At 40.0% G+C, this 13,102-nt stretch overlaps 1 long non-coding RNA gene across 1 annotated transcript in view; it reads left to right on the forward strand.

Annotated features, from left to right (window-relative positions):
• Nucleotides 1-3,654, forward strand: part of LOC132383357 (uncharacterized) — a 51,295-nt gene extending 47,641 nt beyond the window's left edge. Inside the window, exon 4 of the long non-coding RNA XR_009508639.1 lies at nt 225-3,654. This is a non-coding gene — a long non-coding RNA (uncharacterized LOC132383357). The remainder of the gene's footprint in view (nt 1-224) is intronic.
• Nucleotides 3,655-13,102: the final 9,448 nt, after the last annotated feature.

A 13,102-nucleotide genomic window follows, 5' to 3' on the forward strand; every position in this document is an offset into this window, starting at 1 on the left:
CTATTTAATAATATAAAGTATTATTAAAAAAAACAAAATCAACATGGTTGGCATGTCTGTTTGTGGGGGGTTAATATATCTTAGATTTAATTTAGGCTGTTTTTGGAATGGTAGAAACAAGGTACTATAATCGTTTCTTGCATTTTTACAATCAGAAAATAGGTAAAAGTTTTTATATTAAATTTATACCAAACTCACACTAATAATGAATGATATTTCCACAGACAAAATAGGTTGAAAAGAGATCTGGCACCAAAATCATCAAGGTATCCCTCACTCCCACCTCTATCTACAAACGTAACTGACAGCAGACCAACGTCACTGGTTTCTGTTTCATCGAATATCCCGCTGGAAAGAAAACATTAGCAGGACTCGAATGATGCCTGGGCAGAAATGTACTTTTACAGACTTGGAACATTGGACCACAGACTTCTGGGAGAAATGTACTGCTGTCACTGCTAACATGATGCACTATCTGGGGAATTCTCACCGCTGAGTTCACATCTCTCGTTACTGCAGATAGCAGAAGTTTCAAAGAAAGTTATGTTGATTTTTTTTGACTGATGCTTGGGATCTCAAACTTCAAGAAAACTGTGTTCAAAAGGCTTAAAGTTTTTTTTCACTTTAAGTAGAGGAAAATATGGATAGTCCTCACAGACTTTGAATGCAGTATGAAAATTCAACTTTAAGAAATGCCATTTATGGCCCTCTGGAACTCATCCTTTTTCTTGGACTCTTGAAGTTTTCAACACCGTCTCTGAAAACTCCAGTGATTTTGTGTATGCTCTGATGCTTGGTAAATTATTCCAAATATAAAGTAGCTCTTCACAGAAATGCATGAATGTTCTCATTAGCTTTGAGAAGCTTGAAAGGAAACCTCAAAAAAAAAATAGTGATTGGTTTATTCTTGTCACGTGTAGCAAGATGCGGGAAAGAACTTAGTTTTGTGTGTCATCTGGATGGATCATTCTGAAACATAAATACTGTACGTCATGTTTGTACAAAGGGAAAAGATGAGTGCAAAGTTTAGTGTGGTTGATATATTAGTTCTAAACTGTTCTATAGTTACACGTTCATTAGCTCACGACACCTGCACATGGCAAGTGGCATATAAATTTAGTAGTAACAGATGAGCTGTTACTGCCAGTGTTGCTTCATTTAAATGTTGCCTCTCTCAGCTTAGTTTCATTGTTTTGTGTCTGTGATTTCTCTTGATTATGTGCAATACTTCACATTTATCAGTGTTAAATTTTCCTTGCTGCTTTTCCCTTCATAATCATTGATAAAATTTTAGGTTTTTGTTGTCATCAAATGTATCAAAATTATAGTTGTTTATGGTAATTGGATTATCTAGCTAATTGGAACACTAAATCTTGGAGATTTCTAATTGACATTTCTTCTGTCGTGGTTTTCCAATTTCCCTTAACCATGTTTTGAGATAGATTCTTGTTCTATCTGCAAACGTACATCTTTGGAGTTTAATTAGAACCCATTTTTCCCAAAGTTTTATGGAGACTGGATAAATTTGGGTTGTGTTCTCTGAGATGATGGAGGCTTGAGAGGAGATCTGATAGATGTTCCTAGGGTTATGAGAGGCATGGACAGCCTGTATCTTTTTCTCTCAGGGTCGAAATGAATAATACCACAGGGCATGCATTTAAGGTGAGAGGAAGTAAACCTCATTGAGGTGTGCAGGGCAAGTTTTATACACCGAATGGTGGGTGTCTGGAAATACATTTCCTGGGGTGGTGTTGGAGGCAAATAAGAGAGGCATCAAGGAGGCTCTTAGAAAGGCTTGTGAATGGAAGACTATGGATAGAGGGAATTAGCTTAGCTGGGCATTTAATTACTAATGTAATTAGTTCAGCACAAGATTGTAGGCTGAAGGACCTGTTCCTGTGCTGGACTCTTCTATGTTCTACTGAGCTAATCTACATCAAGAGATTTCTGACAGCTACACTACTTGATATGAAAAGTCGTCAAAGAGATCTTTACTTTTTAAATCCATGCTGGTTGTATCCTGTTACTACCTAAGAGCTGCTCACTGTCCATTACCCTGCTGGAGTGCAGGGCAGCAATGAAGGTCCTCCACACCTGTCTGTCCATACGTTCGCACAGAGATATTGAAGGAGTCCTTATTGCTGTTTCTGTAACAAGACAATTTTAAACCAGTCAGGATTGTTAGCCCTGAGGTGAACCCCTGACCCTGAAGGACCAGTGGACCACTCTTAGTCTGGTCCTGTCCTTTGAACTGTTTGGCATGGGTGACCCTACCAAGAGCCAAAGCATAAAACCCTGACTCTAGCCAACTGATGCACCATCAATAACTCTCCGAGACATGAGGTGAGATATCGGCTTTTATTGGCTGGAAGAAAGAACAAGCAGCAATTGACCACCACACTACATCCTGGAGACTGAGAGGCAGGGCCCAGGCTCCAATTGCCTTTATACCGGGGTCAGTGGGAGGAGCCACAGGAGCAGTCAGCAGGGGGCATGCCCAGACAGGTATATGTAGTTCACCACACCAACATAGCTCTCTGGGTCAGTGAGGCAGCTCGCACAAAGCCTCCAAACCCTACGACAAAGTTGTGGTCCTCTTGGAGGATCTAAGGGCTATGTTTCCATCTTAACTCTTGAAAAAGTGTATTATTTTGCTGACGTTACACTTACGACCCCAGGAGGCCTATTCCTGTCCTGCTCCTTGTTCTAGATTTAATATTCCAATTCACTTTCAGTAAGAAGTTGTGACTCGCAAGCAAGAATTGTAAACAGTCCTGCCACAGATGTACTTCCTGTCAAATAATTTAATTTGATAAAAACTCAAGTTGAAAACATTTTCGGTTGTGTGTTTCACCAACTGACTGCTTTGCGGAAAAGGCTATACACACGGAATCAACATCATGTCGAAATGATCACGGTTTTTTACGTCTTAGTTTCAATCGTTAAACGTTAGGGCCAATTTACATCTGCAGGTGATTAATTTTTCCTTCTTGGCTAGTTGTCTCTGAGACTACATCATATCTGTGGACAATGAAAGAGATTAGTGGAGAACACACAGCCAAAGGAAATGAAAGCAGTCACTCTGACGACATATTAGTATACTTACAGAAGGCTGCTCTGAATCGAATAGTTTATTTATTTATTTTTTCATGTGAATTCATATGTAAAGTTAGAATATAGTGATGACTAATATGATTGATTATAAAATTTTTCTGATTTTTATTTTTTTATTTGACATATCAGAAAAAGCATTAGCAGGGCCTTCTGCACAGAGGGAGAAGAAGCCTGAAGTGTCAGGATTAGCCTGAGGTGCATTCACGCAGAGCACAGACAGCCCTGTTCAGACTAAATTGGTTCTTGGCTGAAGAGAACCTCAGGAAGAAAAAGCAGTAAAATAATTAACTTAAATGCACGTTTCATTTTCTGTTAAGATGTAACACTCAATTGTTATAGCAAACATGATCTTAAAAACTTTGGAGTTTAACATGAAGTTGTGAAGGGAATATTCATTGTTTACATTTAAAATACTACATTGAAAGATCAAGTTACATCGTTTTTGCAGTAATATTATTGTTGTACAGATTGTTGATAGACTGCTGAATCTGAATGTCAGATATGTAATGTGTCTTTTATGCTGTTCACAATAAACTTTTTTAAAACCTCCTTTATTAATAAATTATTGGATACTGTTTAAACAACACACACTAAATGCTGGTGGAACACAGGACGAAGGGTCTCGGCCCGAAACGTCGACAGTGCTTCGCCTTATAGATGCTGCCTAGCCTGCTGCGTTCCACCAGCATTTTGTGTGTGTTGTTTGAATTTCCAGCATCTGCAGATTTCCTCGTGTTTGATACTGTTTATATCATTTTCATTTACTGCCTGTTATGCCACTGGTGTTTAGAGCAGCAATAAAGGTCCTCCTTCTCTGGTGGTGTTCAGGGCTTCCTTCATCCTGTCAATAGCTCAGATTTCCTTACTGTCAATCATGCAAGTCTCGGGTGGAGACTCAGGAATGCAGTTGCATTCAGAGGTGGAAGGATTCCTGAGCTGAACTGAACCTGGGCTGAACCCCCAAGCCTTCAGGACCAGTGGACCACTCTTTGTCTGACCTCTTCCCTTTGACCTGTTTGGTATGGGTGACCCTGCCAAGAGCCAAAGCATAAAGCCCTGACTCCAGCCAGCATAATTCTCCTGGTCATGGAATCACACAAGCCTCCAAGCCAAGACAAGATTGAGGGTTTATACCTTAGTGAAGTTCGATGCTAGAACATAGAGTGCAGACCAGTACAGCATGGCACAGGCTCAAGAGCCTACGAAGTTGTGCTGAATTGTTAGCCTCCTCCAAGATGAATCTAACCCCTTCCTCCCACATAGCCCTCCATTTTTCATTCATCCAACTGTCTAAGAGTTTCTTAAAATGTCCATAATATATCTACCTTTATCTCCATCTCCAGCTGTGTGTCCCATGCAGTTAACATTCTAAACAACAACTTCTCTCTGACAACTCTGCCCAATCTCCTTAAACTGATGTCCTCTTGTGTTGGCCATTGCCACTACCTACGTCCACACCCATCCACCCATGAGCAAGTTCCCTGCCTCATGGCTGTTATCCTTCCCAATTAACAGCTGGCTGTCCACTCTACCTATGCCTCTTAACATCTTGTACAGCTCTACCAAGTCACCTCTCATCCTCCTTCACCCCAAAGAGAAAAGCACTACCTCGCTCAACCTTCCCTCATAAGACATGTTCTCTAGTCTGGGTAGCGCTCTCCCTAAATCTTTCACATTCTTCCTAACATGAGGCAACCAGAATTGAACACAATACTCCTGGTGTTTTATAGATCTGCAACATTACAGTTCTTGAGCTCAATCCCCTGACTAATAAGGGCCAATACACTACAGCTTTTATTGACCTTGTTAACCACCCTATTTTCTTGTACGGTAACTTTGAGGGATCCATGGACTTGGATATCAACCCTGTCCCTCCACACTGCTAAGAATCCTGCAAATAATACTACTCCGATGTCAAGTTCAACTTCTCTGGGATGAACTCCATCTTCTTCTTCTCAGCTGAGCTCTGCATCCTCTATGTCCCATTGTAACCTATTACAACCTTCAACACTGTCCACAACATCTTTGCAGAACGCCACCTAGTTACACACCTCCAGGCAGAATACACTCCAGCTAATACCACCTTCTGCCTTCTGGGGGAAAGCCAATTCTGAATCCACACAGCCAAATTTCCCTGGATCCCGTGTGTCCTGACTTTTTGAATGACCTTGCCAAAGAAACCTTGTCATACGCCCTACTCAAATCTTTGTTCACCACATATACTGTTCTACCTTCATCAATTTTTTTTGTCACTTCATCAAAGAAGTGCATCAGATTCGTAATGCATTGACCTGTCCCTCATAAAGCCATACTGACTATCCCTAATTAGACTATATGTCTCCAAATGCTTGTAAATCCTGTCTCTAAGAACACTCTCCAATAGCTTGATCACCACTGATGTAAGACTGGCTGGTCTATTATACCAAGGATTATCCCTATTACCTTTCTTGAACAAAGGAATAATATTTGCCACCCTCCAATCTTCTAATACTATTCCTGTGGCCAATGAAGATACATATCATTGCCAATGGTACAGCAATCTCTTCCCTCACTTCCCATAATAACCTGGAGTATATCTCATCTGGCCACAGCAACATACCTATCCCAATGCTTTTCAAAAGTTGCAACACTCTTTTGTCTCTTTTGTAATCTCAAGATATTCCACCATATTAGCTTGTTCTACACTGACCTTGCATTCATCAAGATTCCTTTCACTGGTGAATACCGAAGCAAAGTATTTATTAGCTGCCTCCCCTACCGCCTCGAATGCCAGGCATATCTTCTATCCCTGAGTAATCCTATCCTCACTCTAGTCATTCTTCTGTTCTTCCCATATGTGAAGAATGCTTTGGGTTTTTCCCTAATTCTACTCATCAAGGACTTCTCATGCCCTCTCTAGCTCTCCTAAGTTCCTTAACTCCTTCCTGGCTGTCTTATAACTCTCAAGAACCCTGTCCGATCTTTGCTTCCTAAACCTTAAGGTTGCTTCCGTCATCTTCTTGACTGAATGTTCCACCTCTCTTGTCAACCATGGTTCCTTCACTTCTTTTCCCTGCCTCAATGGGACAAACCTATCCAGAACCCCATGAAAGTGCTCACTAAACAACCTCCACATTTCCATTGTGTTTCCCTGAGTACATCTGTTCCCAAATTATGCTCCCAAGTTCCTGCCTAAAAGCATTATAACTAGCCTTCCACCAATTAAGTACTTACTCATATTGTCTGTCCCAGTCCCTATTTAAGGCAATGGTAAAAGTCGAGGAGTTGTGGTCACGGTCTCTGAAGTGCTCACCCATCGAGAAACCTGTCACCTGACCAGATTCATTGCTTGTTCTAGACCCAATATGGCCACTTCTCTAGTCAACTTGTCACATATTGTATCAGGAATCCTTCCTGGATGTACCTAACAAATTCTACCCCATCCCACCTAAACCTCTTGAACTAAGGAAATGCCAATCAATAGCAGCAAGTTGAAATCACCCATGACAACAACAGTGTTATTTTTGCACCTTTAAAAAATCTATCGATCTGCTCCTCAATGTCACTGTTACGATAGTTGGGGAGGAGGGTGCTATAGAATCCTCCCAATAGAGAGATTGCTCCCTTCCTGTTTCTGACTTCTACCTGCACTGACTCCATGACATCCTCCTTGCTGCAGTTGTGATACTATCTGGGATCAGTAATGCTCCTCTCCAACAGCTTTTAACCCCCTCTCTGTATCTTCTGAAGTATCTAAACCCTAGAGTCAGACCATCAACTGCCATTCCAGCCTTCCGAACTGCCAGGTCTTTGTAATGGCCACAGCCATGTGTTTATTTGTTATTCATGGACTGTGGTTTTGTAGGCAGCAGACAAGCAATGGAATTTGCGACTCATAATGAAGAAAGCTATCCATATTGAATTAACGATCTCTATAGTATAGACTTCTGTCTTTTTTTTTATTTTTCTCACTGCCATGTGCCAGTCTGTAAGGAAGTCAAATCAAGTTGTTTTTATTGTCATTTCAACCATAACTGCTGGTACAGTACACAGCAAAAATGAAACAGCATTCATCCAGGACCATGGTGCTACATGAAACGACACAAAACTACATTAGACTTCAGACCTACATGGGACACCATAAAGTGCACAAAACAGTGCAAGACAGTACGATAATTAATAAACAAGGCAATAAGCACAGTAAAGGGCAAATTACAATATAATAATAAACGTAAATATAAATGTAAATGTAAACAATGTAAACAATGTTTTTGCAGGAATTGAGAAAGAAATGAGTCAAATTTGCAAGAGGAGTGGAGTGGTGTTCAGTTGAGTGTGTGTGTAACCCTTGCATCCAACAGAGGTGCAACAACCGATCATGGAAAATAAATCAAAAAAGCTAACTGCACCAATTTGAATCAATACTATAAATACAACATTGCCTTGGGTGGTCCCAAGCCCAGATGTGAAAGGAGGAGGGTTGGGCTTGGGGCCAGCAACCCCATCATGTGAAAACCCAGAGCTACAGAAATGCCAACAGAAGCTCCACAGAACTCATCCCTGGGAGAACACGGTGAAATGGAAGCCACAGGGCCGATCAGCTTCAGCCCAGCACAGAGGCTCTGTTGATCTTCAGTCGGCAGCCTATGCCCCAGTAGGGGTATTGACTAAGAAGAGGAAAAGGATACTTTAAATATATTACACTGCATGAAACAGTGATGGAGCTGGATTAAGTATTGTCTTTAAAAATGAATGTTGTGCCAGTTGTGTGCGAGGACCTCAGGCAGTATTGTGTGAGGGCAAAGATTGTGAATTAAAACAATCTGTAAGTTGCCTCTTCTCACTAAATTGCTTTTTTTTTCTTCCTGAAACTTTTGTGAGCACGATTTCAAGTTCAAGTTTAATTGTTATTCAACCATACATTTAATTACAGCCAAACAAAACAGTGTTACTCCAGAGCCAAGGTACCAAACACAATACCAATAGTCATTCACAGCACAAGGCACACATTAGCACATATATGAGAGCAGTAAAACACAGTCACATGCAGAGAAAAGATAATCTAGGTCCCTGAGTCCATGAATGTAGAAGCAGTCTACATTTGAACACAATACACCTTGTCTTCTGTGGAGCAAACACTGGAGGGCAGCACTGCATCATGGACTCTGCTCCACACCCCACCCCAGCAGAGTGCACTGAGTCTGAAGCCTCTCTCTTGGCGATACCATGGTTTGTGGCCTCGTCCTCACCATGACCAAGGCACGCAACTCCCGTGCCATTCACCCATAAAACAGAGAACCAGACTCACAGCATACCACATTACCAATGTCCAACAGGGTCTTGCGATCACAAGAAAAGTGACTAAGACAATCACTCACTGTAAGGCGCACCACCTTCACGCACCAAGTCCTAGGCCTCTCTGATGCAGGCAGCAGCACGATCTGCACCAAGTCCAGCTCCTTCAGTTTCTCTACCAATGAGTAACCTACTGACAACGGAGACCTGTAGTACACTAAGTTCTTAACATTTAGCAGGGTCTTGCAATTGTAACAAATATGTTTGAAAAGGACAATAATACCTTTGGTTGGCCCCTTAGAAGCCACTGCGTCTGAGCAAGCCACCATCTTACTGGAAACCATTCAGTTTACATCGATGGAACCAAGCTTCATAAAATTGTCAGTACGGCCTGGTTTGAACACCTTCCCCCTCAACAGAATAGTGATAAAAATATCTTTTTTTTTCTTCTTACTGGACAGAAATTTGGAGAGATTTCCAATCCTCAGTTACATAGCACGTAAAGCATTTTGCAAGGGAATAGAATTTCAAGCTTGATTGTTGTTAGGTGACCGGGCCAGCTGGGAAAAATATATAAACTGAAAGTGTCGGAAATCCTCAACAGGTCACGGAGAATCTGTGGAAAGAGATACAAAGTTAAGGTTTGTGGCTGAAGATGTTTATCAACTGAAAGTTAAGATAGTTCCTCTTTCTGCATACGTTATCTGATCTTCTAGTGTATTTTTTTACGCTCCACATTCTAGCATCTGTAGTCTCTTGCATCTCCAGCATTTTTTTTTTCACATCACATTTCTGGAATCAGCAGCTTTAGTCTGTTACGAACCCCGTAACTGGGTCACTTACCAGCAAAGATAGAGAGATCCGTTGAAGTCTGATGGTACTATTTTTAACAGTATTTATTAGTAAAAATACACAAAAATCATATCAATGCAAACATACAGATAATATACATCGTCAATACTAAATCTAAAAGTGCGGGTATAATAATAATCAATAAGAAATAAGCTCTATCGTTGTCTAGGGGATAATGTATTGTCAGTTCATTCAGGCTGCAGCCTTTGGTTGGAGAAAGACAGATTTTAGAAACTTGCCGGCTTTCCTTTATCCGATCTTAATCCATATTCATCCTTTAGCGAGGCCGTTCCATGGAAGACTCGGCATCCGGGCAAGGATGGACACACACACACACACACACACACAAGTCCCCACCGGTCTCATACGTTTCTCCTGGTGCGTCTGAAGGGGATGTTCCCCAGACCCTCTTTTATCCTTACTCATGGGGTCTCAGATGTCAATCAGGTTGGGATGATGCAATTCCTCAACCAGCCCCCTCTGTTCATTCCCTGAGGGTTTCCAATGAATAGTACAGTACTCAATACACAATTCCGTCTCCAAGAGACAATAGCCGTTATCAAGGGTTCCACCTTGCTGAGGCCAGGACACATTCTAAGCCTGTGTATTCTGGACGTCTCTCTCTCATTTCCTGGGTCCCAGACCCGAATTAATAGCGATCTTGCGATTCTCGAAAAGGAGGGGGCTTCTTTGTACCCTTCGGCCCCTCAGAGTTGTGGCACATTCGTAACAAGTCATTTCACTTTTTTTTAACTTTTAGCATAATTTTCTCAATTTTTTCCCAATTGTGACATTACCCTGCAGTTTGCTCCCATACATAACAGAAATGGGATCACTGATGCTCCCGACTTAAAAAGAGAGCTGATCTCAGAATTGGAATCAGGTTTGATATCACCAGCACATGTTGTTATTTGTTGAAACTAGTTGTCAGGCAGCAGCAGTACATTGCAATACGTAATAATAAAAACTGTGAAGTACAGTAAGAAGCAGTAAGTACATCAACATGAAATGTTGCCGTAGAAATGCCCGTGCATCAAAGATCCTCACCACCCAGGCCATGCTCTTTTCTCTCTGCTGCCATCAGGCAGAAGGTGAAAATGCCTCAGGACTCACACCACCAGCTTCAAGAACAGTTGCTACACTTCAACTGTCAGGCTTTGAACAAAAGGGGATAACTACACTCATTCTATTTCTCATGTTCCCACAATCTATTCTCTCACTTTCAGGACTCTTGTTATTCAATACTTTCGTTATTTATTGCTGATAATTTGCCTTTGCGCAATTTGTTGTTCATTGATCCTGTTTACGTTTCCTGTTCTATAGATTCAGCAAGTATGCCCACAGGAAAAAGAATCTCAGGGTTGTATGTGGTGACATATATGTACTCTGCTAATAAATTTTGCTTTGAACTTTGATATATATGTAAGTGTGTAAAAAGAGGGGAGAAAAAGTAGTGAGGGAGAGTTCATGGGTTCAATATCCGTTCAGAAGTCTAATGGCAGACAGGAGGAAGCTGTTCCTGAATCTCTGTTAAAGAATTTATAGGCAGGGGGACGTCACGTGATGACGTAGGATCGAGACGTGGAAATCCAACTCTCCCGTAAAAAACTAATAAATTAATGTTTAAGTGAAGAAAAGTTAGTAAATATTTTCAAAAAACTACATCTAAACTACTCAGGATTTTCTTTAGATATGCCTCCTAAACAGACAAAGGAGAAAACTACTACTTTGAAGACAGTACAAGCTGGGCCGGCCACCATGAAGAAGCCTCGGACTCAAGTGCATCTTACCTCCGGCGATACAGAACAGAAATCGGCGGCAACATCAACAGTCTCCAAGAAGGAACAACAGGAACTGTGCATGCGGGCAGGAAAGGGCATGTGCAAACATGAGCAATTTGAACTACAAATCCCAGCTACAATTGGAAGTGGAAGTGAAAATGAACCCAAGGTGGATTCAGATTCTCTGGAACATACAGATGAAGATGAGGAGGTAAAAGAAGAACATCAGGAAGAGGTTGGAGGTGGATGATATTCTGAAAACATAAGAGGAGCTTTGGCGCAAATAATGCATGAATTAAAAGAATTAAAAACATTAAAAATAATAAAAGAAGATATTAAAAATATGAAGACTATGTTTGATAAAATGGTGAAAAACAGGAGAAAATGGACAAGAAAGTTAAAAAGCTGGAAGAAATAACGGGAGACACTATTGATAGAGTAAATAAAATGGAAGATAATATTCTTGCCTGGACATCAGAAAGAAAACGACTGTTGGAAAAAATAGACGTGCTTGAAAAGTTTAGTAGACGAAATAATATTAAAATTGCTGTTCTTAAAGAAAGGATAGAGGGAGAGGATCCAATAAAAATTTTTCAAAAATGGATCCCAGAAAATTTGGAAATGGAAGAGGGAACCCAGTTGATTGAAATCGAAAGGGTCCACAGAGCCTTAAGACCAAAACCTCAACCTGATCAAAACCCATGACCAATTTTGATAAAATGCTTAAGATATCAAAATAAAGAAAAGATCCTGAAGGCAGCTGCCCAATGTGCCAGAAAGAGAAATGAGCCATTGATGATAGAAGGGAAAGCAGTTCTTTTCTATCCTGATATAAGTTATGACCTTTTAAAGAGAAAGAAGGAATTTAACCCAGCGAGAAAAGTTTTATGGGAAAAGGGTTATAAATTTATATTGCGCCACCCGGCAACACTGATAATTTTTTTGGATGGCGGAAAAAGAAGATTTTTTACTGATCATCGGGATGCAGAGGAGTTCGCACAAGAACTCCCAAATGTTCGCTAGACACAGTAAAGATTTAAAAGTGAAACAGATTAAAGATAAGATGGGAGCACTGAAGTCAGTTGATGGACATTAAGGACAGAAGAATATTTAAATATACTTTTAATTATATGATACAGGGGGAGGAAGGTAAAAATTTGAGAAATACTAATCGAGAGTAGTGATATTATTTTTTCTTCTCTTATATATACTTTTTTCATGTTATGGGGGAGCTGGGGGAACTTTGGATCGATCGCTACGGGATTCACGTGTGTAATCATGGTGTTTGCCATGACCCGCACAACGGAGGGGGGTAATGTTGTGTTTTTTTTCATTCACAACATTAGCAGGGGATTTTTTTGTTTTTTTTCTTTATAATCTATTTTTCTTTTATCTTTCTTTCTTTGCCTGGATAATCGGAGGGGAGACACATAGCAACATGGAGAATTTTTAAGTAATTCCCCAAGGTACTATGAGAGTTGAAATATTATGTATTATTATGGACTGGAGTAACCCCATTAAAAATAATGACTAATTTACTGAATTTTTAAAGTTTTAATGTTAATGGGCTTAATGGACTGGTGAAAAGAAAAAGAATTTTAACATACATTAAGAAAATTAAAATAGATATAGCTTTTATACAAGAAACACATTTAACAGAGATAGAACATCAGAAATTAACGAGAGATTGGGTTGGAAATGTTATAGCAGCTTCATTTAATTCAAAAGCGAGGGGAATTGCAATTTTGGTCAACAAAACTTTACCAATTAAAATACAAAATTTATTAATTGATTCTGCGAGAAGATATGTAATTATACATTGTCAAATCTTTTCAGAACTATGGACTCTTATGAATATTTATGCACCAAATGAAAGCGATGTAAAATTTATACAAGAGGCTTTTTTGAATTTGGCTGACGCACACGATAAAATATTAATAGGTGGAGACTTTAACTTTTGTCTAGACCCAGTTTTAGATAGGTCAACGAAGGTTGTTACAAAACCAAAAGTAGCAAAATTAACTTTATCATTGATGAAAGATTTAAATTTGATTGATATATGGAGAAGAATTAACCCAAGA

Source organism: Hypanus sabinus, chromosome 30 (assembly GCF_030144855.1).
Source record: "Hypanus sabinus isolate sHypSab1 chromosome 30, sHypSab1.hap1, whole genome shotgun sequence".
Lineage (NCBI taxonomy): Eukaryota > Metazoa > Chordata > Chondrichthyes > Myliobatiformes > Dasyatidae > Hypanus > Hypanus sabinus.